This window comes from Chrysemys picta, chromosome 6 (assembly GCF_011386835.1).
Source record: "Chrysemys picta bellii isolate R12L10 chromosome 6, ASM1138683v2, whole genome shotgun sequence".
Classification (NCBI taxonomy): Eukaryota; Metazoa; Chordata; order Testudines; family Emydidae; genus Chrysemys; species Chrysemys picta.
Genome location: NC_088796.1, coordinates 22133648 through 22161115, shown reverse-complemented (window position 1 = coordinate 22161115; position 27468 = coordinate 22133648). Strand labels below are relative to the sequence as shown.

General features: G+C 43.4%; 1 protein-coding gene across 1 annotated transcript in view; it reads left to right on the top strand.

The window, feature by feature from the left end:
- CCBE1 (collagen and calcium binding EGF domains 1) overlaps positions 1 to 27468 on the top strand; it is a 181626-nt gene that overhangs the window by 84131 nt on the left and 70027 nt on the right. The gene's annotated exons all lie outside the window — the stretch shown is intronic.

Sequence of the window (27468 nt, the reverse complement as noted above, 5' to 3'; positions counted from 1 at the left end):
CCTCTATGAGATCACCTCATATCAGAAGTACTTTGTCTCTCTCCAGTTTGGCCACAGACAAGTTTGGATTTTTTTGCTTTTTTGGGTAAATTTCTAAAAACAGGAGCTAAGCCAGCTAGAGCGGGCTTTAGTCTGAATGATTGATGAATGTTGGTGTGAAAGTAGCTCTGCTGTGCAATGATTTTATTTCCTAGCTACAGTATAATAAAAACCATTTAAATATTAGTCTATAGTACATGCCTAAAAATAATTATTGTGGCTGTGGGCTTAAAAATGAGAGCCGAGCACGTGTTTGCAACTGAAATATGTAATTGTCTTCCAGCAAAGATTCCATGCCTCTTCCAGTCTTTTTTTTAACATGCATTATTTGGAGTGCAGTGTGTATCATGGAAGCAATTTAAACGCACGGGGCCAGATTCAGCCAAAATAATAAATAGCAATGTGGAAATCACAGCTACCTGCACCGACTGAGCACCTTGTGTCACAGAGAACATTCACCTTAAGAGACATACACCGTTTTGTGCTACCTTCCGCGTGATTCTGTTGTGGTACTGGGTGAGGAGAGAGGGCATTTGTGAAGAGACACATGGCTTGGACCTGGGACAACCCTCCTTCTCCAACCCTTGGAATCCTCACCTGACACTTCCTTGTCATGATCATATTAGATCAGTAGTCCCCAAACTTTTTACCTTGTGCCCCCCTTACTCCTGTCCGCTCCCTCCCCCGTCCAAGCCGGGGGCAGGAGCGGGGCTGCAGCTCCAGGAGAGGGGGATGCAGACAGGGGTGAGGGGGCCAAGACTGGGGCCACAGCTCAGGGTAAGGGTGCACTGGCAGCAGAGCCCCAGCAGGGTGCAAGGCTAGCAGACGGGAAAGGAGCGGAGCCCTGGGCACAGGGATGGCATCCGGGACTCTGAGCACAGCGCAGGGAGAGGAGCCCAGGACCAGGAGCAGAGCTGGGTGGCACTCCCTCCCCCAGGGGTTGGGGGGGGGGCTGGCCCAGACCCCAGCCACACCCCCTCGAATGTACCTCCTCACCCCCTTAGGGTGTGCACCTCTGTATTAGACTGTAAGCTCTTTGGGACAGGAACTCAGGGCCTGAGCTTTCAAAAGTGATCACTCGCACTTCCTGTTGATGTTGGTAGGAGATACAAGCACTCAGCACTTTTGAGAAACCAGCCCAGCTCTGTTTTCATTTGTTATGGAAAATGCCATGCACATCTCTGGGGGAGGAAGGCAGTTTGGTTCAACGAATGGGACAGCGGGCGAGAGGTATGTCCACACTGTAGCTGGGAGGTGCAATCTTGGATCAAGCTAGAATGCTAAAAATAGCAGGATAGCCGTAGCGGCACATTTGGTGACTTGGGCTACCCACCGGTGTCTCTGTGGCCACGCTGCTATACTGAGCTAGTTCCATGGGAGCTAGCACGTGTTCTGCTACCTGAGCTGGGAATTCTACCTCCCAGCTGCAGTCTAGACGTACGCTTGGACTCAGCAACAAAGCGTCCTGTGGCACCTTATAGATTAACAGATGTATTGGAGCATAAGCTTTCGTGGGTGAATACCCACTTCGTCAGACGCAGGACACCTGGGTTCTATCCCTGGCTCAGCCACTGGCCAGCTTGGTGTCACTAGGCAAGTCACTTCACTGTTATGTGCCTCAGTTTCCCCACGCATAAGAGAGGGATAACGATACTGCCTTTGCAAAGCGCTTTGAGATTTCTGGATGAAAATTGCCAGGTGAAAGCTAAGGCGTTTTGTTATGTAAAAGGAATAAATAATAATAAATTGGTCCATAAATTGTTCAGCAACACCGAGCACTCTGTCATTTCAGAGGGCTAAAATACCTTGTCAAATAAAGAGCAGAAATGCAGGCAAGCAGTCTTCAAAGGTACCATATAATCCCCAGGGGGAGAGCTGCTTTTGTGAGCCATTCTCAGAAGACCGCGTGGAGATTTTAACAAACAGGTCCTTGTAAACTTGGAGGTGTACATTGAAGCCTGAGTGAACATTCGTCATTTGGCACCCAAAGAAACTGAAAAGGCGGGGCGGGGGGTTGAAAAGCTTAGCAAAGGTAAAAACTAAGTCCTGTCTTTACTTGAAGCCACTGGGGATACAAATGAATTGCTTCAGTGGAAGTAACAAAAGATATGTTATGCTACATTTAATAAAAAGCAAAAATGAAAATACGAAGAGCTCACTTTAGGTTTCAGATGTCTGATGCCTCTTCTTTATTGCACGCCGTCATTTTCTGTTGGGAAGGAGGCCAAAGAAGTATATCCTCCTTTGAAGTGTGGGGTGCATGGTCATTTCCCATTAGTGTTGTTATGGAACTGCTGAATCTGCTTAATATATTCACTTTCACACTCTCCTCATCCCTGTGCCCAAGGGGGGATGGGCTTCTAGTGAAGCCCAGCAAATGTGCACTAGAGCAAACTGGGGTGCATTTAATTTTGGTCTGTAACATAAAGGTGGAGACCCAAGAGACTTTTGGGCCTTGATTCTGTGAGATGCTGAGCACAACCAGCTTCCACTGAAACCAGGATGCTCTGTACCTTGTAAAATTGGACCCGAATTACTACAGGCCTTATTCATATTGAATAGCACTTGGTGGGCTATTGCAGAGTGGGTTGGCTGCTTGATGTGAGTAAGAATCCATCTGGTCTTAAGTTTTCTCTTTCAGTTGAAATTGTTTTGTTACTATAGCAGTCACAGCACTACATTTTAGAAAATATTGTTCTTGACAGTGTATTTCTGTGATGGGGTTCCCAGGGTGAAACCTGGACTGTGGCACTGCCGAGCCCTCTGTCCCACCAACCTGGGGTATCCCTCTCACTCTGTGATGATGTTGTCTAGCTACAAACTTCTGACAGGTGCTGCTCTTACACAGATGTCCACAGGCAGAGAGGCACCCAAATGAGTAACATGAATGCTTCCTCCAGCCACTCATGAACCAACAATAGAGAGGCTCCAGCAAATTCCCCTCAGCTCCCCAGCCTTGCACCCCAGAACTGTACCATCTTGCTCTGGTCAGAAGCCTGACCAGTGTAAATTCATTATCCAGTATGCCCCTCCTTCGATGTGGAGAGGACACACACTAGCCTTTGTAAACTGAGTTGAGATTTCCCAAGCATTTAAACCAATTTTAGGTAAAATATAAAACAGATTTATTAACTACAGAAAGATAGATTTTAAATGATTATAAGTAGCAAACATAGAGATCAAAGTGGGTTACCTAAGAAATAAAAGTAAATTCACATTTTGAGTTCTATAAACTAAACAGGATTTGAATCAAGCAGTGTCTCACCCTGACTGATGGTATAGTTCCTCATTACACAGGCTGGGACTCTCCTCCAGCTCGGGACCACCCTCTCCAGTTCAAAGTCTTTGTCTTCCAAATGTTTCTTCCAGAGAGTGGGGGAAGGAAGTGAGGCCAAGTCATAATGTCACTTCCCCTCTTTATAGTTTCTTCCAGTTTGCTGGAAAGCTCCTTTGCTATGATGTGGGTCAAGCAGTCTCCACTGCATACGTGTTGTCTCTGATGGTCATTGGGAGAGTGGATTCCCTTCAGTGAGCCATCGGTGTGTCTGGCTACTCCCTTGTTGTACCTGAAAGGCTGGCTATGGGTGTTCCCTACCTCACTACATATTTCAGTAACATAGCAAAACTTCATAACTTCACATACAATGACAGCATATACAATCCAACAGGATGTTAATGTTCAACAGATGAAGACTTTTAAAGTGATATCTCACAAGGCATGCTTTGTACAAAACATCTCATAATTATATGCAAGTGGTGAAGATGGGGGTTCCAGGGTGCTACTTTGAGGAACAGAGTGTCACAGTTTCCTGCCACAGGATTTATTGAAGTAAATGGAAGATTGGAACCATAGTGAATTTCTAGACACCAATAAACACAGCTCATTTTTCCTATCAAACCCATCAATTTTTTTACTGTATTACTGGTTAAGCAGAGATCTACCTTTGTAATGTATTATAGAATATCCTTGGAGTGAATCACAGTTACACTTACATTTGTTGTTTAATGCAATAGAATACAGTTGAGGCTCAAGTTATAAAATGATTTATTTTATATTTAAGTATTTTGCACCAACAGTACGTCTGGAAGCAAGTCCCAATGATCTCAACCAAATGAAACCGATCAAGATGAATAACTTTTTGGGGAGTTACGCATTTTGACATTTCTCAAATAATGTATCATCTTAAAAAATAAATTGGTGCAAGATGATATCATTGTGGAACCATGACTTTGAGAAACAAACTGATTTATATTAATTTTCCTTATGAAAAATATTTCACTTGAAAGCATTGTCAAAACAATCCCCAAGAAAGTCATTGTTGTGGACTGGAAAGAATGCCACTTCACATGTGTTTAATTATTGAGGGGGGGTGAAGGATACTAGTCCTACATCACAAAAATCAATCTGCAATAACAGGAAATCTTGAGCCATTTGTATTGAGATTCCTCTTTCATTGTAACTAGCAATTGGTTCCAGCTTCTAAAAAAAGTCTAATTCTTGACAGCTACAATAATACTGCCTCATCTGGATTATACTCAGCAATGTTCTGATCAGAAGCCTGATTTGGTGCTATAGATCATAAAAAACAAGGGAAATGACTTATTCGTGTGTAGTGATGTTTTATTACTTTTAGAGCTGAGCAAAGGGATTAGTAAAAGCATCAAAATGCCAAAATCTACTATCAAAAATCTGGTTCTTCTCTCTTCTTCCCCAACCGTATTTTAACTTTGAGTTTGTGCAGGAGAAGGGGGGCGGGGGTGGAAGGAGGTGGACGGGAGCAGCAAACAGGACACTTAGGATTAGATTATGCAAGCTACTCCCATTGGTGAGCACTTAGACACAAGTAGTTCTACTGATGTCAGCATGACTACTCATGTGAGTAAGAGTGCACCAATGTGAGTAGCGGCTTGCACAATCTGACCATTAGCATAGCTGTGGGGAACCTTGTTCCAATCATAACCCTGGATATGACAGAGACTGACATACTATAGCCTGGGGTTTAGGGCACTGGCCTGTGGGAGACCCAGGCTTAATTCCCTGCTCTGCCTTATTCAGAGCAGCGTTTTCGTCTCAGATCACTATGAATCAGACACTACTCTGAGCGTGAACTTGAAGCTGGGTCTCCCACATCCCAAGGCAGTGCCATAGCTAGGCGGCTATAAACTGGGAGAGTCTGTTTCTCTCCAGAAGTGACCACAAAGCCCTGGACCCAAAACCACCATCCTGAATCAAGAAGCTCAAGTTTTGAGCTGAAAATGGACATTTAGACACAATTCTCTTTCCAAAAGGTTTGGTTTTCATTCCAATGTGGAACCAAAACAGATCTGGAAACCTCAAAAGCTGCTGTGAAATGGAATTGTCATTCTCTAGGCAGCTGTAGCCCCTAGGCAGGTCACATGCTGGTAGGCTGGCCTCCCCTCCACGGTGCCGCCCAGCGAACATATGCACTGCCTGAGTCCTTGCACTGGTGGTCTCTGCACAGTGTCAAATCCACAGGATATCAGGGAGAACCATTGCTCAGCAGGGGAGGGGACAGGAAGGAGTGGTCACTTTTCTCTCTTCCCCACACACCTATCCACACCACTCCATGCACACATCCCTCACCCCACCAGCAACACGCCTGCCATGAGTGTCCCTGGAATCCACTATGAACTTCTGGTCACTCTGTGGATATCATACCAGCCAGGTGTGAAGAAGAACCTGAGGTGACTGAACCCAAGGTAAGAGTTGGACACTGCTCTGATTCTGCATTGCCAATGAGCATTAGGTCATCTTCATTTTTCTAAAAAATCCTCCAAATTCCTGCTGCTTTTGGCTTTGCATTAGTTCCTGTCCCCCCTCCCCCCAATTCCCCCCCAAGTGTCTTGGAGCAGGGACTGTCTGTGTCTTTGTATTTTAGACATTGCTGAGCACATTGGTAGCCCAGAACAAATAGGGCTAGTCTGCTATACTTACTCATGTTGAGTAGTAACATGCTACATATGTATTTCCATTGATTTCAGCAAGACTACTTATAGAGTCAGATACCGAGCTGAGTAAGGGTGGCAAAATATTGTCCTTAATAATTAATAATAGTAGGAACAGGGCTGATCAAGCTTTGCTGGCGGATATTAGTCACTAAAGGGTATTGCACTAAAAGGCATTCAGCCCACATTCAACAGTGCACTTAAGCATGTGATAAAGTCTAGCCCTGTTCAGCTGTGCACATGCTTACGTCATGTTGACTTCATTCACTGATTTAAATGGGACTTAAATAGGGGCGTCATTTCAGAAAAATGTGGTGAGGTTGCTAATGGGGGGAGGGGGTCACCATGTTGGTCCTATCCTTCTGGGGGTTGGGGAGGTTGCATGCTGGTGCCATCTTGGGGAGATGAGGTGTGTGTTTGGGGGGAGGAGGGGGAGAAGTCTCACCAGTTGTCGGCCAGGGGCAGGGATCAGACTGGCTTGCTCCACCCTCAGCTCTGGCCAAGCCACCACTTCTGCTTACTCTCCAGATGGCAGGGCGTGAGGGACAGTAGTGACAGATGCTGCACATGACAACCTGCTGCGCCCCTCCTTGTAGGCCTAGGGTGGCAGACTTGGTGAAGCTGCCATGATAGAGGGGTGGCCAGGCCAGGCCAAAGTTGAGTGAGTGGCATTGTAACCTGACACACTGGCTTGCAGCGCCACTTAAATTTGGCCTGGTCTGCTACACAGCGTCCCCTGATGTCCCAAGGGAGAAACTGCACTGCTGGCTGGTGAGGAGCTATGAAAAGTCGGCAGAGCGAGGAAGTTGGGGCTGGGAGGGATGGAATGGGAAACTACCCCCCCAGCTCCACAGCAAATGATGCCCCTGGATTTAAATTGGAAATACTAGGCTTTATATGAAGTACAAGTAGAGAACTGTGTGTGGGGGGCACCTTTCTTCTTTTATATTTGGACGGTCAGCTCTGTGGGGCGAGGGCTGCCTTTTTGTTCTGTGTTTGTACAGCATTTAGCACAATGGGGTCATGATCATTGACTAGGGCTCAGACTGAACAGGACCAGGCCGGAGTAAATGCAGGTGGTTAGCAGAAGGGCAGGAGTTACATGTGAGGGGAGATTATAAACTCTGGGATTACATAGTTTTAACACCAGAAGGCCTAGAGGGAACTTCCCTGAGGTATTTAAGATCATGAAGGGCCCGTCTCTACTTTTTGTGCTGTTCCACAACAAGTGAAGAAGCTTTATTCCTGTGGGGCTAAATCCGGAAGTTCTTATGTGAGGCCAGATTGTCCCTGGCCTAGTTCATATATGTTGGGGAGGAGACCACAAAGTGCCACCCTTGAAAGTCCAGGGACAACTGCTGTCCACAGGGACACAAATTGCTATAAAAGGGGTAGGGAAGAGATGAAGTAACAGCCCCTCATCCTTTGCATGGCATACTGCAAGGAACAGGTTTTTTCATCCTAAGGGTCAGTGAAAATTGCATGTTCTCCATGCATGCTAGAGAACATCAGTAGGCACCTACTAAATTCCATAATCTAGTCCTCCATTTTTAGTAGTCTTTGCTCAGGCAAAATTTGAATTCAGACTTCAGCCTATATAAGGACCAAAAGAAAATCAAGTAAGGAGTTCAGGAGTTGGTCCAAGTGGTAGCAGTAAATATTTATTTTGTGGTAGCACCCAACAGCCCTGACTGGGTTTGGGGTCCCACTGTACTGGGTATTGTACACACACATTAAAGAGACAATCCCAGCCTTGAAAGGGCACAAGGGTTTGATTTCCTTTTTAAATGCACAGGCCTTTAGTCAGGCCCATTCGCAATCTATCAACTCTGTTTCATTCCCACCGCTTCTTTTATATGGTGCTAGAAAAAGTATCCACTTACAAAATACCCATGATATCAGTAATAGCCCAATGAGAGGGGAAATATGTATTCTCTGTGGTTGCTTTGATTGTTAGAGGCCAGATTCTAGTGCTCTCAATCCCACTGGGTAGTGATTTACTCCACAAAGTAGTCACCCACAAGCCATTGGAGTAAGTTGCTGCTAAATGGTAATAAGGCTATCAGAATGTGGCTCTGAATGAGCAGGGATCTAAAACTCTCAGAGCAGAAATCCATTGCTGCATGATGTACTGGCTGAATCTTAGGAAAGTCTTAGGTCAAATTGCATCCTACACAACTGAGGCCTATATGTATGCAAAGAGACAAGGTCAAGATAACCCACCACCTCCACTGCTGTCAGGCAGCTGCTTACAGGGAAAGAAGACTGAGAAATAAAGGGATTTTTGGAAGATTGGACTAAATTCTCCTTTTGTAAAGATTGGGATAAAATCTCTCTCACTTAGGCTAGAGGCCAGATTTGTTGTTGTCGGAAAGAAAAAAAAAGAAAAAAGGAAGACCCGATTGAGCTGCCACCGAAGTGCCGCCAAAGAGGAGGGAAGGGAGTGAAGGACCCACCGCCGAATTGCCGCCGAAGACTGAAGTGGAGCGATTGATCTGCCGCCAAAGAGGAGGGAAGGGAGTGAAGGACCCACCGCCGAATTGCCGCCGAAGACTAAAGTGGAGCGATTGATCTGCTGCCGAAGAGGAGGAAAGGGAGTGAACGACCCACCGCCGAATTGCCGCCGAAGACTGAAGTGGAGCGATTGATCTGCCGCCAAAGAGGAGGGAAGGGAGTGAAGGACCCACCGCCGAATTGCCGCCGAAGACTAAAGTGGAGCAATTGATCTGCCACCAAAGTGCCGCCAAAGAGGAGGAGAGGGAGTGAAGGACTCACCGCAGAATTGCCGCCGCAGACCTGGATGTGCTGCCCCAGTAACGGACGGAGTGCCTTCCCTTTCTATTGGCCACCCCAGGCACCTGCTTCTTTCACTGGTGCCTGGAGCCGGCCCTGAATTGAGCAGTACCACCAAGTCCAGCCTCCCCTGTAGGCATGCAGAATGACTTGCTCCATTACGGGCAGTACTGCAGTGCAGAAAAATTACTGAGCCAAAAATTCATTCTGCAAACACTGATGAGAGAGAGGCATTGCATCTCACATCAGACCCACAGCTATTCAATGAGGGCAGGTAGAAAAGAAAAAATCTTCCAGCAGATACTAGTTTCTGATGCCAAGGGTTGGGAGTTATGGAGACCTCATTAGGAAAAGAGGACTTACTTAGCAGATCAGACCATTGATTGGTCCATCAAGTAGTTACTACTTGATGCTTTAGAGGATGAAGAGACCTGGACAATTGCCCAGAGCTGTCCTTTCCTAATGCCATTTGTGACAAGCTCTCAACTTGGACCATGGAATTCATTACTCAGTTATGCAGCCCCCTTAAAATCCAGCTATTTTACTGATTTATCTAGAAATCTTATTGGTTATATTAATTTCATACCATGAATCAGATGGTGGATCATAAAGTGAAGTGTCGATGCCTACTCCTTGGTTGTGTGCCCAACATTGGTTAAAAGAAAGAGACACTGGAGTGGTTGAAAGTACAACTTCATGAACAGCTGGTAGCATTGAACTGCCTAATGCCTTTTTAATGAAAACATGTTAACTAAATTACTTAATTCCAGGTCTTAATCTGAACACGTTGCCAAAAAAAAAAAAAAAAACACCCCCAAAACCCTGAGGTGACCTGAAATAGTTTGCTTTTCTGCAAGTGTTTTATTAAAATTATACTTCCCTTTCATATGTAAGATTGCAAAGGCCTGAGATATGTATTCAGCTGCTGCTCCCTCATCTGACCTGGGACTATAGTGAATAACCTTTTTGTTAATTCACTGTCACTGTTCTCCCAGGTTGAAAAGTCATCTAGAAGCAAAGAACATGAAGACTAGTATGTGGCTGCAAAATGCTCCAGTGTGCTGATGAAGCATCTACAGACAAAAAGTTAAACTCTGGAAATAGATCTTTATGTACTAAATTATTTTTTAAAAAAATTCAGTAAACATGAACTGGCCAAAGAGGTCCCTGTGAACAGTTAATGGACAAGAATGGCTGCTTCGCTGAAGCATGTGCTTGAGCTCAGAGCAAAATTGCATATGTTCTAGTTCCTGGGTAAATGGAACTGAACGGATTGTCTGCAGGAAACTGATGCTCTTCATTTTATTTTTGGTCACACAAATTTTAGAGAATGGCTGTTTTTCATTCAAACATCCAGATTTCCATGGCAACAAGGGTATTCACATGCAAGTAGAGGTATTCACTATTTGCACTAAAATACTCATTCTTTATGAAATTTCAGGCCCTGATTTTCAGAAGTGCTGAACACCCACAAGTAAAGCTGGGTGCATTTTTTTTGGTGAATAGTAAATTTGCCCCCAAAATGCATTTTTTTGGCAGGGCATCAAAACGATCACAAATTTCAGTTGAATTTGGCAAAAAACTGAAGAATTATTTTTTTTTAAGTTGAAATTCAGTTGTGGTTCAAAATCAACTATTTTTTCCCCAGATTTTTCAGTTCAGCTCCTAAACCAAAAAAATCAACTATTCACTCAGCTCTACCCACTAGGCCAATTGAAGTCAGTGGGAGCTGCAGGTGCTCAGTGCCTCTGAAAAGCAGGCCCTCGGTTGTTCAGTCAGGGAGCTGAACCGGAATCATGTGGACTCAGATGATCAGAAACACACCATAAATAAAAAATAGTTCACAAAAACAGCTGATGACAAAATGGAATTTCTGACCCAAGGGAAATGCTGACTTTTAGACATTTATTTTCCTCTTGAATCAGGGCAGAAAGTCAGAGTCTTGAAATATTTTGCAGAATGGAAATTCCAAAACATTTTAATTCAGAAACATCACTATGCCCTTGATGATAATGCTGAAATGTTATAATATAAAATATCAAGTATTAAATATGTAAATATTGAATACTGTATAATGATTTTGTTATTACAAGTCAAAATGAAATGAGAAAACCAAAATGAAATACTGCAAAATGAATTTGAATCATTTTGAATTTTTTTCTGTCAGAATTTTAGTTGAAGTAGAGGTATTCCTGCAAAGCATTTCTAGTTTGACAAAACAGCATTTTCTGACAGAAAACTGTTCCACTGAAAAAATTTCAACCAGCTTTATTTATAAACAAGCCCACTGGTTGAAATATGTTCACAAAGCTTATATGAAGAACTAAATTTGCAAAAATCCATAGTCTGTGTATAATTCCTGAATGGATTGCTTTGATAAGGTATTCACTACTAATAGTTTATCCGATCATCTCCTCATGCACAATCTTTGGATCTGGTTACATTGCAAATATGATAAGACAGAATTAATATATTTACAGCAGAGTTAATATTGTTATCAGAATATATTTGGAGCCTTAATATAAAATCTCATTAATCTATGTTGGGGTTGGTTGATTGTATTAAATATTACATTTTAAGTGCAGTAGAACCCACTTTAATTAAACCTCCGTGCAGTAAAACTGTCTATATTGATGTAAAAGAACCGCATGCTGTTTTAATACATTGTGATTTGCAATGCAATCCCAGCTATTTATAGTGAAATGACTTCACAATTTTAATCTTAGCATAGAACCTGGAAAAGCCTTCCAGCTAGTACAGATTCTAGTACTCAAGTTGCAACATTAAGGGGGAAAATATTAATACAGTTTACACGGGCCAATCCTGGGGGGGAAGAGGGGTTGGTTTTTTGCTCACCCACATTTTCCTTTGAAGTAGAGCTGGGTGACATTTTTCAGCTGAAACATGTAGATTCAGTTCAACTATAACATTTCACAAACTTGTGTAGAATTGAAACATCCCCTATCCCCCCCCAAAAAAAAATTCAGACAAAATTAAACTGTTTAATTTCAACATTTTTGGAACAAACTGTTTTGATTTTTCATTAGAAATTTACTTAAATGTTGTTTAAAAAAATTAAACATTTTTTTAAAAGCTCAAAACCTAAACTAAACATTTCACACAGCCTGAAATTATTATTTTTTTAAATTCCATTTTTGGAACAGCCAGAAAACCAAAAAAATCAGTGATTTGCCCTGCTCTTCTTTGGAGTCATGCAGGATATGTGTGCACTGCAGCTGGGAGCCTGCCTCCCAGCCTGGAAAGAGAGAGACTCATGCAAGAGGGGCTGGAGAGCTAGTGCACTAAAAATAGCAGTGTGGACGTTTGAGCTCCAGGGTCTCAAGCATAGGTAGTTGGGGGTCTTGAGAGCTCCAGCGTGAGCTGCAACATCCGCACTGCTGTTTTTAGCATGCTAGTGTGAACCTTGTTATCAAGAGTCTGTGTACCACAGGGTGCAAGGTTTAATCTCAGCTGCAGCGTAGACACTCTCAGAATTTCAGGTGCCACCTAATTCAGTATTATCCTCCAGAAGAACTGGCTTGCATAGAATTAATAAGATTCTGGAACTTTTCAGTATCTCTGTAGTGAATGGGAGGACAATTGCTACATCAAGAAAAGAGGAGAGTGGTTTGACTGGCACAGGTTACACACACAGCATTAGTTTTGACCGGATGAGGACACCTGTTTGAATCCTGTAAAGTATTGGTGCAAGGATAATGTCTTCCTCTGCGTTTGGAACCTGTTTAGCAGAGCCTGGAGGCTACAGCAATCTAAGTAATAAATAAAAACATACTACTACTGCTATTTTGGCTGGAAGGCTGGAAAATGCCAGGATTCTAAAGAGTGATAGGAAAAGTTAATAAAATGTCTCCTCTTTGTGTTTGAAATGTTTAACCAGGCGGAAGCTGGGTTTTAGGTTTTGGTTTGTTTTAATCGCCTTTTTAGCTTCTGCCCTCCATATTGACTATGTCAATTTCACAGTCAGTGGTGTATTGTCAAAAATCTGGTATTCATAATACAAGGGCATTGGAGGTAAACTGTTTTCTGATGTATTTCCATTGATGATAATGGAGTCAAACTTACCACCAGGTATAAATGTTGAACTAAACTTTTTATCTTAACAGCTGCATAGAAACTAAGCCTTAAATATATCCTTGAGCATCCTCCTTGATTGAGAACTTCTTGTTGGCACTCAGTTAGTTATTTGAGGTCACACATTCCTGGAAGCCAATGTTTTTAAAAAGCCCATGTCAAGAATTCTTCAGATATAATTGAGACAGACAATAAAGAAACACATTTTATTGTTTTTTAAAGCAAATATCATGCACCCCGTTGCTGGGGTATTTTGTGATTTCTAGTATTTAAAGGGGTGTGTGTGTGTGTGTGTGTGTGTGTGTGTGTGTGTGTGTGTGTGTGTGTGTGTGTGTGTATATATAATGGATAACCTTAGCAGTGTTGGAAAGTATCTTCAGCACTTTGCAGCACAGTGGAAAATATATGAATATCTATTTGGAATTTTAAGGCTTTTCTAGTTACTGTTTTTACTATGTTATTTCTAAAAAATCCCAGCAACATTAATATCCAACATGAAAAACTTAATGCATCCTGTTTAAAACATTTGTTTTATTGCATACAGGCCATACTTTCTGGACACTTAAAACTTAATTTGTTTGGCAGTATTTCATAGTGCTTATACAAACATTTGTACTAATGAATGCAGATGAATGTTAACAGGTACATACATGCCTATTGAGTTAATATACTCCTAATTAAAGTGTCTTAGCTTGGAATTCACACTAGAAGAGTGCCATATGGATCTGATGATTAACTTTAGTGGACTTTTCCAAAATTAAAATGGACATGTTGTGAATGATGCCAGAAAGCAGAAACTCAGCATATGATATTAAATTAAATACCAAACACTATTTCTATTGGCTATATTGCTTGTTTGCCTACCTCTTGGAAGCAAGCACAAAAACATTTTTGTAAAGGGAAAAGAATAGTGTTTTTTCCAGAGAAGTATGATGATTTGTTCCCTAGGGTTTCATGTGGAAATATTCTTTATAGTAATTATTTTTCATAGGGACAAGAAAGCCTGTAGGGTTTAGAGAGTTTAGGGCAGAGCTGTACAGGTTTTCGAAGAATCCCAGCTGGCAAAACTTTCTTTTCTTTTTGTGTGAAAAGCTTGTTATTCTCAATGAAAAATTCAGCCAGAAGCAGGGGTTCAAATCTAAGTTCCGTTACCAGAGTTCCCAAAGATTCTGGGTTTGTGGTTCAGATAAAAGGTTTTCATTTTACCCCTCTCTAATTCTGGCATAGAGTAAAACTGCTGCTTTTGTTGGGTTGTTGTTGCTTACTTGATCATTCACAATAGCTCTCCCGGTCATAAGTGCAATTCTGCTGTAAGGAATTTAATAGATTTAGGATTTCACCAAAGTATTAGTAGTGGTGTTATACTCTTGCTAATTTATTTTAAAGTGTATTTCCAGCTTTTGCCTCATGTCTGCTATACTATTCAGAATTCTCCTGTGACTTGAAAATCATTTGATTCTTTGATTTTTTTGTATGTTTTGAATCTATAGGAGAGACCTAAACATAAATGACTGTGATGCCAGAAAGAAACATACATGTTTTATGTCTGAAAATAAGATATGAAGTTGAGGAGAAAAGACATGGCTTTAGTCTTATATTTCAATGGTAAGGATCTAAAACAAGATGAAGTAGAAAAATGATAAGCATCCAAATTGCACCCAGGATAGATGATCGCTATTCTTTCTTACTACTAGTCCATGTCCTGTGTTTGATAGCCTTCAGGGAAACTGCCTTCATCTCTCTCCTTCGTTATGCAAACATGTATTTCGCTGGCATGTCAGATCCAATAATTGCACGATAGCTGATTATGTGCTTTCATTAATCATCACTCAGAAGGAATGTTGTGGGAGAAGTGTTTTTTGCAGTTCACTTTCTCCTGTCCTTGGTGATATGAGGTCTTCTCACATTCTGGTATTAAAAACATGACTCCTATTTTATCGTTGTCTGGAGACAAGCTGCAGCTGTGGCCAACAGCACAAATGGTGTGTGTGTGTACATGCAAATTGCTTGAACTTTTGCTACACTGATTTTCTTCTGTCAGTGTTGTCACACTTTTACAGCCAAGCACTAAATGCCACAGTGACCACAGGTATCCCAGCTAGTGTGAAGTTTAAGGCAGAAGCCCAAGTTAAAGCTGAAGTGGAAGAGGAAGGGATACATTCCGGGGCATACTGTGTCTCAGCCTTGGTGATGTAGGCAGTTTGCAGAAAACATACTTAGATTCTGTGCGTTCTGGGAGTTCAGCACCGCCAACTGAACTCTGCTAAGGGCCTTAAAGTGGCTGAGCGTCCTCAAATCCTGTTTGACTTGACGGAAGTTGGGAGTGCTCAGCCCGGGTAGGATCAGTCCCTACAGTTAGTAAACGCAGACAACAGACTTATTTTTTGTAGTGTTTTCACTGCCAAGACAGAACTTTATTTGTAACAGATGGGGCCAGTCTGTTACTTCAGAATGCCCCGTTCGGCTCCCCCTTGACCTTCAACTGTAGGAAATGGTGGAGAATTCATACTTGTCATTTTAGCAGTAACCTGTGGCAGCACTAGTGATTTTTAACCATCACAGTTGTATGTTTTGCATTTAAATCTGCAGTGAGCTCGTTATAATTATTGGATTTGTTTAGCGTTGTAACAACGCTAATGGTATATTTGAGTATCTGGCTCTTTCAGACATTCCAAAGTGTAAATTTTTGTCTATGCATCCAATAGTGCACCTGCACAGTAGGCATGTCGATGAGCCTGCAAACAGGTGATCTCAAGAACACTGAGATCAGCCCCGTATGTATTTCGTGGAATACATTTGTGATATGGTGGAGGTGGGCAAGGCAGTGGTACCAAAACAGCCTCTTCCCCAGGAACACTCTGGTCACTTCCCAGTCCCCACCATGGTGTATGGTTGTCCTTCCATGGGTTCTTTTCCCCGTCATGCCTTTCTAGGGTTGTCCTTTGTAAATTTTGTGGAGCTGAGTAGTAGTGGCCATTTTGCCACTGGCAGCAGTTGTTTGTCTCTCTTTCTCTGCTAGCATTTAAGTTTTGATCTGTTTGCTCCCAGCATTCACTTCCTTATTGCTGAGGAGATGGCACCGTCTCACAGTACATTTTACGTGTGAAGAAAAAAACCATTGTAAAAACTGACTTAAAAGACCATTCTCATTGTACAAACCCAACTCTTTCAACACAGAGTGCATCACTGTATGAAACAGCGCAGAGTATATTCCAGATGTTTAAGTGCCTTTAGAGTATCTAAAGCTGCTATAAATTATTGAAAATGATAGAAATAATGAACACCGCCTGGAATTAGAAAAGTGTTTGTAGTGAAAGCCTCCTACCTGTGGGGTTTGATTTTGATGTTTCTGTTTTTCATTTATGCTAAGGAAAGCCCCCGAGCAGGCCTGTTTTCTTTGGCTCCTGTGCTATCATGCGGTTATGCTTCTTGACAATGTTCTCTCTCAATTATTCAACCCTGCTGGACTTATAGATCTAATTTTTGTAATGGTTCTGCACCATGGATATTTGTATGTGGCAGAGTTTACTCAGGAAAAGCATGGAACGATTTATTCCATTGTTTAAAGCATGTCTTTGGAAGTAATGGAGTAATTGATTAATTAAACAAACTCCCTTTTGCAACAAGCGATGATCCTTTTGAAAGTGACTGCCAGGGAGATCCTTGGTGAAATTTCAAGTCTTGAATAGTGGCTGCCTATTAGAGTTTACTATGTAGGAATATCTTGCCATGTGACTTCATTTAACATACAGCCCCACCTTGTTGATCTGAAACGTTTCAGGGACATCCATAGTATTCAGATCAGCAGAGATTTGAACTTAATTAATCATTGGTTCCAAATATTTAATTGATTTACCTTTTATTTTTGGATGATGCTTTTAAAAATTGTTACAAAATTGGCATTCCTGAATGGGACACTGATTAAAATATGTATAGTGTCTGTGGCATTTTCAGTCTATTGCAATCAAAGGTCTCAAGAGCAAGCAGAGACTGGAAATTGGTTAAGAAAAACACTGGATGTGCGTGGTGATTGCTAAGTGATGGGTGGAGCCTGGGAGTTGCTGGGTGAAGTGGGCGTTCAGTACCTTCAAATAAAGGTTTGACTCATGGGAGTGCTGGTAAGAGATTAGTCTGTATTTTCTGGTCCGAGTTACAGCTGCCTGGGACATCATTACATTGCATATAGCAATGTAAGCTCAGGGGCGCCTCTACGTATTTTGCTGCCCCAAGCACGGCAGTCAGGTGGCTTTCGGCGGCATGCCTGTGGGAGGTCCGCTGGTAATGCAGATTCGGCGGCATGCCTGAGGGAGGTCCGCCGGTCCCGCGCCTTCGACGTACCCGCCACCGAATTGCCACCGAAACCGCGGGACCGGCGGACCTCCCGCAGGCATGCCACCGAAGGCGCCTGACTGCTGCCCTCACGGCAACCGGTAGGCCGCCCCCCACGGCTTGCCGCCCCAGGCACACGCTTGGTGTGTTGGTGCCTGGAGCCGCCCCTGTGTAAGCTATGCATATTGGTTCCTCTGTGGTGCGTATATGTAATCCACACATTCCTAATAGGAAGACATCTCTTTAAGAGATCTAGAGAGGAGACGTGGAGGAGGAATGAGTTGTCTCTGGGTCATTGTTGCTAGGCCAATGCACAAGTAGCATTCCAGGCTCACGTGTTTCTGGAATTTGGTGTGGTAGTGTTGGGCATAGTCAAGCGACAGGGAGCCTATTGAGCAAAATAGACTCTACTGAGGGCAAGTAGTCAGGGCAGCTGCTTTCCAACAGGACATATGACGGGAGTGGGCAGGGAGAGACTCAGCCAAAGGGGCAGAAAGCAGGCTGTTTTCCCCTAACTCTGAAGCATTTTGCAGCAGGCTAGTGATATTGTTAACTTCACAACAGAGAAACTCTGGCAGTCTTAGTTATAGAAAGGGGAAATGGGGAGGGCAAACTAATGACTTTCTTGACCGTTATTTCACTTTAGCCAAATGGTTGTAGTCAAATTGTCATAGCCAGTCTGGTTCACCAAGTCTTTTCTAATATAAATGTGACGATGAGGAAAGAGTCGTCTATGTTTTGCTATTCTCAGATTTGTATTTTTCTTGTAATATTTGTTTACATATTTCATACTGATTGGTTAATTAGCTGACTAGAAACTAAGTGATTACAGTCCAGCAGAGGAGGAGAAAGCATCTGCATGGGTTCCCACTGGAGATTTTTGCCAGCAAGAGGAAGGATGATATTATTGCAGTGCTTTTGTCTCAGCAGACTGTATGAAGTTGATGAGCAAAGACTCTAACTGAGACTCAGGTGAACTCAACCTAAGCTTTTGGAACTCTGAGTTACTTCTCACTGTGTTTCCATGGGGATTTATCTGCTGAGATTTAATTTGGTTATCATGTGTATATTCAGGTATAACTGTAAAGATAATGAATGTGGATTATGAAGTTGCCTTTTTATTTAGTGGAAATTAAGCTACTATTGTTATTATTATTTATCTTTTTGAAGTTGGTACTTAAGAATTAAGTTCATTCCTCTTGTTCTATTTGGATTTTGTTGTGGGGAGGTTGACTCTGTGCGGCCCTTGCTGAAAATCTTCAACAACTGAATTCTCAGTCTCCATGTGCTTTTCTGTAGGAGTTGTGGGGAAGCACTAAGAGAGAAGTGGGAAACCAGGGCCGGCTCCAGGCACCAGCTGAGCAAGCTGGTGCTTGGGGCGGCAGATTGTTTGAGGCGGCATTCTGCCCAATCCTAGGGCGGCATGGCCGCTTTTTTTTGTTTTGTTTTGTTTTTTGTCCCGCTCCGGCCGCCCTGTGGTGGGCGGTGGCACGGAGGACCGGAACGCCCTGCAGGGCAGACCTCTTCCTTCCCTCCCCGCCGACCGGAGCGCACCCCTCGCAGCAGGCAGCAGGAGGCGGCGCAGCGGGAGAGGCCGCGTGGCAGCGCCCCTGCTGTAGGCCTGGCCGCCCCCTTCTCTCTCTGAGAGCTTGCTGGGGAAAGACCTCTGATTGAAATTCTGTTTCTCTCTTGGTGTTTTGGTGGTTGTTTTTATATCATGTTTATATTGTGGTAGCACTTAGAAGCCAGTCAGGTCGAGGCTGCATTTTTCTAGTTGCTGGTGTTGCTGCTGCTGCTGGCTGTTTCCTAGATTTTCTGCCAATAGTATATTTCCATGGCTGCTGTGAATCTCTGTGGTAAGGAGAGCACAGGAGTTTTATGATACCTGCTGTTCCCAATCAGGTGTCAATATGAGACTGTAAAGCATCAGGGCTTGTTTCTTATAGCTTCTGAACAAACCCTACGATAATGGACAAGATTCTTGGCAAAACACTTACATACAATTCCCCACTGTCCCCACACAGTGCACTGTTGTCTTTCTCATCTGAGGTCATTTTTAGTAGTTGCAAAATCTAACGTACCATTCAGGTGGACTAAGATACAAGCCAAAGTCTGGTCTTTGCATGGAATGTTTAGTGGCAAAATAAATATTGGAGCAACCTTCTAAATCCCCATGTACTTTAAACCTATAAGTTGAGTAATGAAACATGGTATTAAGAGCAGAACCCATCACTTACTTCACATGCTTCTTGCTGACAATGAAACAGCAGAAGCAGGCTGGTATCCATCCTTATTGGAAAAAACTGTCAAGCTTTCATACCAGAAAAATGGTTTGAGTTGTTCTGTAAACTCACTTAGTTGTTCCATAAGCTTTCATTAGGCTGTGCCAGGGAAACATAGCACAGTGCAAGGGGGAGATATTATTCACTCTCTGCACTTCAGAGCACTCTCAAGGTCAGGTATGCTACAAGTATGCAGCCATAATCCTGCTTTACTGGAGAAAGATCATTTACCTTGCAGTGTGACATCAAAATTATTGCTGCTTTCATGAGAGAGAGATTCTGTCCATGCAGTTTTCCTTTCAAATTCAATTACAGTTTCCATTCACAAAGGGTTCTTGTAAACGGAGGCTATCTGCTTCATCTTTACTAAAAGTTTTCTTGTCATAACACTTGTAGGGCTGCTTTATCTTGGCTCCCAAATGCACTCAAATACGTAACTGCCTTTGTTTTAAATATTTGGCAGCTGCTGCTGCAAATGTCAGATCTAAGTTCATGTAGAACATGCCACCTTGTGCTATTAATGGTCCACTGATATCAATTGATACGGCATTAAGATACCAAGGTGCTGGCTGACTTAATAAAACTTAAATAGAATGTTAACAAATAAATGATTGCTACTGATTCTCCACTGCATCTGCTGTGCTAAGGGGTTGATAATAGGGAAACAATGGTTAGTGTGCAGGGTTAGGATTCGTGGACTAGTATCTTGACACTGATTCACTGCATGACTTTATCTGAGGCTTGGTCTACACTACCCCCCCTAATTCGAACTAAGGTACGCAACTTCAGCTACGTGAATAACGTAGCTGAAGTTCGAAGTACCTTATTTCGAATTAGTTCAAACTTACCTTGGTCCACACTCGGCAGGCAGGCTCCCCCGTCGACTCCGCGGTACTCCTCTCGGCGAGCTGGAGTACCGCAGTCGACGGCGAGCACTTCCGGGTTCGACTTATCGCGTCCAGACTAGACGCGATAAGTCGAACCCAGAAGTTCGATTTCCAGCCGTCGAACTTGCCGGTAAGTGTAGCCAAGGCCTGAGTCACTTATATTCCAGTCCTCTGGTGTACTGAGTGTTACTTTGAATATGCTGAGGCCTTCAGCTTCCATTGACGTGAATGGGAGATGAAGTTGCTCAGCAACCGGAAGGAATGTAGGGCTGGGCCTTTAACCCTGCTGGGACTCAGTTACATTTATTCTTCAGTTGGATATATACTGTGGAACTTTTGCACCATAGTGAAATTTAATATTTCCAAAGCTCTTCTACTGCCTTTCTTCGGAGGACCTCAAAGTGCAAATTACCATTATTGCGGCCTATTTAAGTGGTGTTGATAGACACAAGGAGCCCTGGACATAGTGTGACAGATGCCTAAGGGGCAGGTTGAAATGCCGCTGTGATATTCTACCCTCACGCCTCTATACTATCGGGTGTATCGTTTGAACTGCTTAGTGAGTTTTGTGATGATCAAGACATTTGTGTGGGATCGAGACATCTTCCCGTTTATTGTGCCTTTCACATGTTTTCCCCCACTTCCTGTTCAACAAGAAACTTCTGTCAGCTGTTTCTCTTACTCTCTCCAGTAGGGTGACCAGACAGCAAGTGTGAAAAATCAGGATGGGGGGGAGGGGGGTAATAGGAGCCTATATAAGAAAAAGACCCCAAAATCGGGACTGTCCCTATAAAATCAGGACATCTCACCCTACTCTCCAGGAATACGTATCCCAGACCTGTTCATGTTGTTTATTGTTTCATCTTCCATTCCCCACCCTCTCCAATGGTATGGAAGAAGAGTTTGGGGCAAATTGGGATGGGGAGGGAAGGTTTCACACTGAAGATTAAATCTTGTAGAGTTGGTCTTGATGATTATTACTACTACATTCTTAGCTTCCAAAGATGGTGCTATAATGGAAGTAGGGCACATTAGCTGAATCACAACCTGCAGACTTTGGGGAAGTTTGGATCTGAATCAGGGGGCATATCCAAACTCTGTGGCATAAGCCTAACTCTGGAGTTCACTGAATACAACCGAGTACACATATAATTCCCAGAATTACAGTGGGGATTTTTCTTACCCACACACACTGTTGACCCTTTCTACTGTGTAAGATTTTAGGATATGTGTGTACATTTTCCATATAAAATATAGACCATTCATTTTACTTCAATGTCTGAATAAGTCATGCCTGTATCATAATGTATTTATTAAATGAGAAGCTGCCAATATTTCCAATGATGAACTTTAATCCATAACTGGTTGACTCTCTCTCTCTCTCTTTCAATAGCCTAGAAAGTAATGACTTGGGGAGAGCCTTGTAATGGGAAAAAAGCCTTGACAAAAATGCTTTGACTCAAACTCACAAACCATAACTACTTTCTGCAGGCTGGTGGGAACTGGAAGAGTCAGTCTTCATGGGACTCTCTCTCCTCTGTTGATCGTTCAAAATTCTAATCTCAGTGCCTGTTACAAGTCACATCAGATGATGGTCTGATTTTGTGCTGCTATATTATTAGTTAGACTAATGCAAAAAGCCAGCCAAGATAAAATTACTAATGAAGATGTGGGGTGGGAGGGTGAGTGGGCATAAAAAGCAATTTCTAATGTAATCTGCTCTCGCTTTGGTTTCATTAATATATTTTCAGCAGGCTACATATGTTTTAAATTGGGAAGTTTAACCTCCTGTATGCCACAAAATGTATCTGTAAGAGAAGATTAACCTCTCTCATTAGGAATTAAACCAAACGTGGGACTAAAAAATAATTTGATCTACAAATCTTTGTCAGTTGAAAGCCAAAAGAGTAATTTCCTAGCTGGTAAAATGGTCAATCCTAAGGATTGATTGATCTTATTTGCATGCTATGTATTTATAGCACATCTGCATTGAGGAGCCTCACTTAATGGACCACTTTCACCCTTTGCCTGTTGGATATAATGGGAAGGAGCTGAGTGAGGCACCCCATTGAATGTTACGTAGACTTAATGGATCTGCGTCGCAAAATTTGCAAGTGTGTCCATAAAGCAGACTGTAAGAACGTGCAGGGCTGGAACCTGGGTCTATAGAGGTTCTGTGCTGCTCATGTCATTGCCTTGCCACGGGAGGCTTAGAGTGGAGTCCTACAGAAGAACCCAGTGAGGCTGGGCTTGGCAGGAAGAACCTCCTAGCCGGACATGAGTGGCAGTCCCTTGCAGCATCTGAAGGGTCCTTAGATTCTTGCTGCATAGCTGTCAGCTGGGGCATTCCTGTTTGGGCCATGTGGCCAGTTAAGTCTCTGCGGCTGTGATGCAGGAATACACCCCTCATTTGGAGTTAGGGAGGCAGTGAGCATGGCCATAGTGATCAGATGGGGCGGAATCTGTGACACTTCTAGCAAGCCTGCCATGAGAGGATTCCCTCTCATAGGTCTGTCCAGCTATGGCACCTCCATGGGTATCTAGAGACCAAGGGTGTCCCAAAGCCCAGAAGTGGAAAGCTGACAAATTCACTGTGGTTCTTCTTCATAAAACACAATTACACATGGGCTGGTTAACAAACTGGAGCTCCCTTTCTGATGGCGTCATTCTCAATAGCTTATTAACTAGTGTGTGGCCTTTCTCTAGGAATTATGAGAGCAGATATAAAGAACTGTTTATAAAACTGTTTATTCTAAGTGAGATGTCCTGAGGGGTAACAGATTCATCAGTGGCTTGTCGGAATGGAAATTAAGATGGGGGGAAACGTTAGGGTGATTGTGGGTTTTGGCAACAGATAATAAACATTTCTTCATGGACAGAGCTGAGCATGAAATTTACTGCCCATTTTTTATGAGAGAGAGTTCAATAATTTTGCTATGCTTTGCTGTAGCTGTCAAAAAGCAACAACAAAAATCTGTTCAGAAATTGCCCGGTTGACATTTGTGTAGGTTGGGTTGTAAAACTTATTGAGTTTTATCTGGTGAATGTGGGGTTGTCGTTTTTATAAGATCTCAAATGTTTTCTTAACTACGTCAGTGCTATATGGAAGTGCAATATAGGCCCGATCAGCACCCACTGAAGTAATGAGACTCTTTCTATTGACTAAAATGAGAGTTGGCTCAGTCGCCATATGGCTGGTTCTAAGGACATGTTTCAAACATTCATCCTCATGTTTCATCAGAATCAAGAATACCGAATTTGAGAACTAACTCATCCCTTAGAACTCCCTGCTTCTCAGCACTAAAGTGGGGGCTACATCTAAAATGGATTTCCTTTTGAATACAGAATTTCACTGTCTAAACTTACCCACCGTTTGCCCGTATACCGTACAGGCAAAGAAATATCACATTGGAGCTATAGAAAGCTGTCAAACTATTGCTGGTTATTTGCTCATTTTTCTTTACAGTAATCCTTTTAGAAGCCTGAAGCTGCCAAGTGTTTGCTAGAGATGTCCAAAACAGTTATATCAAACCCTGAACGTGCTCTGAGCTGAGTCAGGCTTCATGGTTCAATAGAGTTTTGCAAACCTTGGAGGGAGGTTTGGGGAAATTTGCATTCTCCTCTATAATATCTCAGCCTTGGTTGCTGGGCTCCCTCCCAGTGCCCACCTTTTCCTTTCCTCCCTCCCAACATTCCCAGAATCCCACTACTTACTGGTGCCTCTTCCAGGCAAGTTCAATGTCCTGCTGTTTCATGCAGTGCCCTTCTTCCACCTTTGGGGAGTGCTGGGTGGCTACAAGGCAGGACAGCTGGCTCCTCCAGAAAGACTTTTGTGGCTAGGAAGTGGCCTCGCCCTTACTCTCCTGCAATACACCCACTTCCTCCCACTGCAGCAGTTTGTACTTAAGCTACAGAGCACACAGTGACACTTAAGGCCTAGCATGATAGCTGGGATGATGGGGGGGCCTTTCCTTCTCCTACTGTCCTAATGGATAGGTTGGGAGGAGTTAGACGCTCCCAGGAGATCTTTGAGAATGGAAAGTTTGTGGCACAGCCTAGCAGTTCTTTCAGTGGCACAAGTAGTGGGAAGTGGCCAGCACCAGTTGTGATGTTGGCGACCAGTTCACGCCAAGGTCCCCATGTCTCAACTAAACACTGACAAGTACATCACTGGAACCAGTCTTGTGGATTAGTATTGTTAAGATAGATATTAGAATTATAAGAATGTTTAGACTGTATTTGAATGCTTGTGTGTTACTGCATGCATTAATCTCACTTATTACATCTGTATCCCATACTGTAAGGTCTTATTTAAGCCTTTGTATCATAAGCCTCTGTAAAGTGTAAAACATCAGACAGGAGAGAGACAATAACTAGTGTGAAATGCTGGTCTCCTATAGAAGGTGTTATATCCTGCCCAAGAAGGAAGACCCATCGAAACCAGACAGACTAGTCCTCCCCCTAGCCATGACGATGAGCCATGCAAGTGAATTCCTTCCATCAGCTGAGGCTATGTACACACTACCACTTACGTTGGTATAAGTTGTGTCGCTCAGGGGTGTGAATAAGCCACCCTCGAGCGACGTAAGTTACACCGACCTAAGCACCGGTGTGGATAGCGTTATGCATCATAGCTACCACCGCTTCCAAGGGCTGGAGTCATTACGTTGCCTGGAGAGCTCTTCTGTTCCCTTCCTCTCCAGGACATGTGGGTGCTTTCTCATTGCTGTAAGTTTGGCCATGATTATTGGAGATTTTATTTGTAAAGAAACAAGTGCATGTAAGAACTTGTGTTAGAAAAATATATGAAGAATTACATTCAATTGACCAGTGGGTGCTGCATAAGAAACAGCAAAGGTCAAACTTGGGGGCTGCCAGCTGTGACAGTGTCACATTAATTACTCTTTTACAGCTGGCCTCTTCTGGGAGAATTAAATTCACATATTTAGAATTTGCTGATGGGTAGGAACAGAATTTGTAAATGCTTTCAATTCGGCTCTTAGTAAAGCAAATACATACTGTATTATTGTAGAGGAGGACAGTATTCGAATGTCCTACTTAGTCATTACTGGTTCATTTCTGCCTATCGGGTAATTTAATGATGCTCTAATATTTTGATCATGCGATACATGCACAATAACATACAAAATAACTAGTTATTTATCAGTTATTGGCAGCTTTTCATTTCTAGCATGGCCTTGTTAGAAGAAGTTTGATAATAAGCCCTTTACAACTAACCTTCACTACATCCCTGTGTGGTAAGGAAGTATGATTATCCCTATGGGGAACTGAGGGACAGAGAGATTAAGTTATTTGCCCAATGCCACACAGCAAATCAATGGCAGGCTTTCTGGATTTTCTGGAATTCTTGTCTCCTAATTCTGTGTTTAAATTGCTAAACAGTGCCCTTGTCTCTCACTATTTGGTAGACCCTCTTATCCATCTTATTTCTAAGTTTTCTCTGCCATGTGAACATTGGAAAAGAGTGCCAGGTTCAGTTCTGTTCTGAAAAGTGACTTGCTCAAGAACATTGTGGGGTTCCATTTTTATTCTCGCTCAGTAGTTTCCTTGTTAAGTGATGTCGCTGGATAAGTCTTTCTTCCAGATTGACAGTCCTACAAACTAAACAAAATCAGGCTGTGCTCCATTTGAGGACTGGTCTACATACAAAGTTGCAGCAGTGTAATGAAAGGCATGATTTTATAACGATTTTAGTTAACCCAGTGCAACATTGTGTGTGGATCTTCTTATATTGATTCAAACCTAGCTTATATTGGTTAAGCTTGTGTCAGTACATGTACAGGTGCAACTAAACTGATATAATTAGTTTTAAGCCATATGAGAAACATAAGAGCTGCCCCACTTTAACTAAATTGATTTACGTTAAATCAGTGCAACTTGTGTATAGACAAGCCCTGATTTATCATCATCACTGATGAATACAGTGCAATTAGAGCTTAGCTGACAATGTGTTGATGGTGTGCAATGCCTAAGAGTATCCATTCTCACTCAGGATCAGTGACTCTGCACTGTTAGCTGTTAACAGTAAAAAATTGTTTTTATCAGTAAAATAAGGAGCTCTGACTTAGGCCTTGTCTACACTGGTGGTATGGGTGGCTAGACTACATGTAGCTACATGCTGCAGTGAAAAGCAGGCTGCATACACATTGTGGTGCATAGCTACATGCGACAGTGAAAGGCTCTGGTAGGGGGGAGGCAGTGGGGAAAGGCCCCAGCAGCTCCCCACTGCCAGAGCTTTCTCCCCGCTGCTGGAGTCTTTCCCTGCTGCGGGGACAGGCTTTGGCAGCAGTGAGGCAGTTATAGGGTTACCATTCGTCCGGATTTACCCGGACATGTCCTCCTTTTTGTGCTAAAAATAGCGTCCGGGGGGAATTTGTAAAGCACTCAAAATGTCCGGGATTTCCCCCCTCCCCCGGCAGAGCAGAGCGAGCGGCTGGGAGGGCTGCAGGAAAGTCCCGGGCTGGACTCAGGAGCAGCTGTAGAGGAGCTCCGCCCTGCATTCTGAGCAAGTGTATCAGCACAAAGTGCAGCCCTCCCCTTTTGCAACTGGGAGTGGTTTCTGCCATGCAGCGTAGCAAAACGGGAGCGAGAGCACTTTGAGCTGATACAGCTCTCCCCTGCAGCCCGGTCCGGCAGCACTGTGCAGGGCCAGGGACCGGGTTTTGTTGTGCTGGGGAGCGCAGCCACGTGTCCGGCTGGCACAGAGCCCAACACCCTGTTCTGAGCAGCAGGGTAAGGGGGCTAGGGGGCAGGAGAAGGGGCAGGGAGGTTCTGGAGGGGGCAGTCAAGAAACGGGGGGGGGGCTTTTTGGGGGGAGTGGAGAAAGTTTTGGGCAGTCAGGGTACAGGTAGGGGGTAGGGTCCTGGGGGGCAGTTGGGGGGGTCTTAGGAGGGGGCAGTTAGGGGACAAGGAACAGGGAGTCTTAGGTAGGGGGTGGGGTTCTGGAGGGCAGTTAGGAACAGGGGTCCCAGGAGGGGGCAGTCAGGGGACAAGGAACGGGAGGAGGGTCGGGGGTTCTGGGGGGGCGGGAAGTGGGAGGGGCAGGGGCGGGGCTAGGG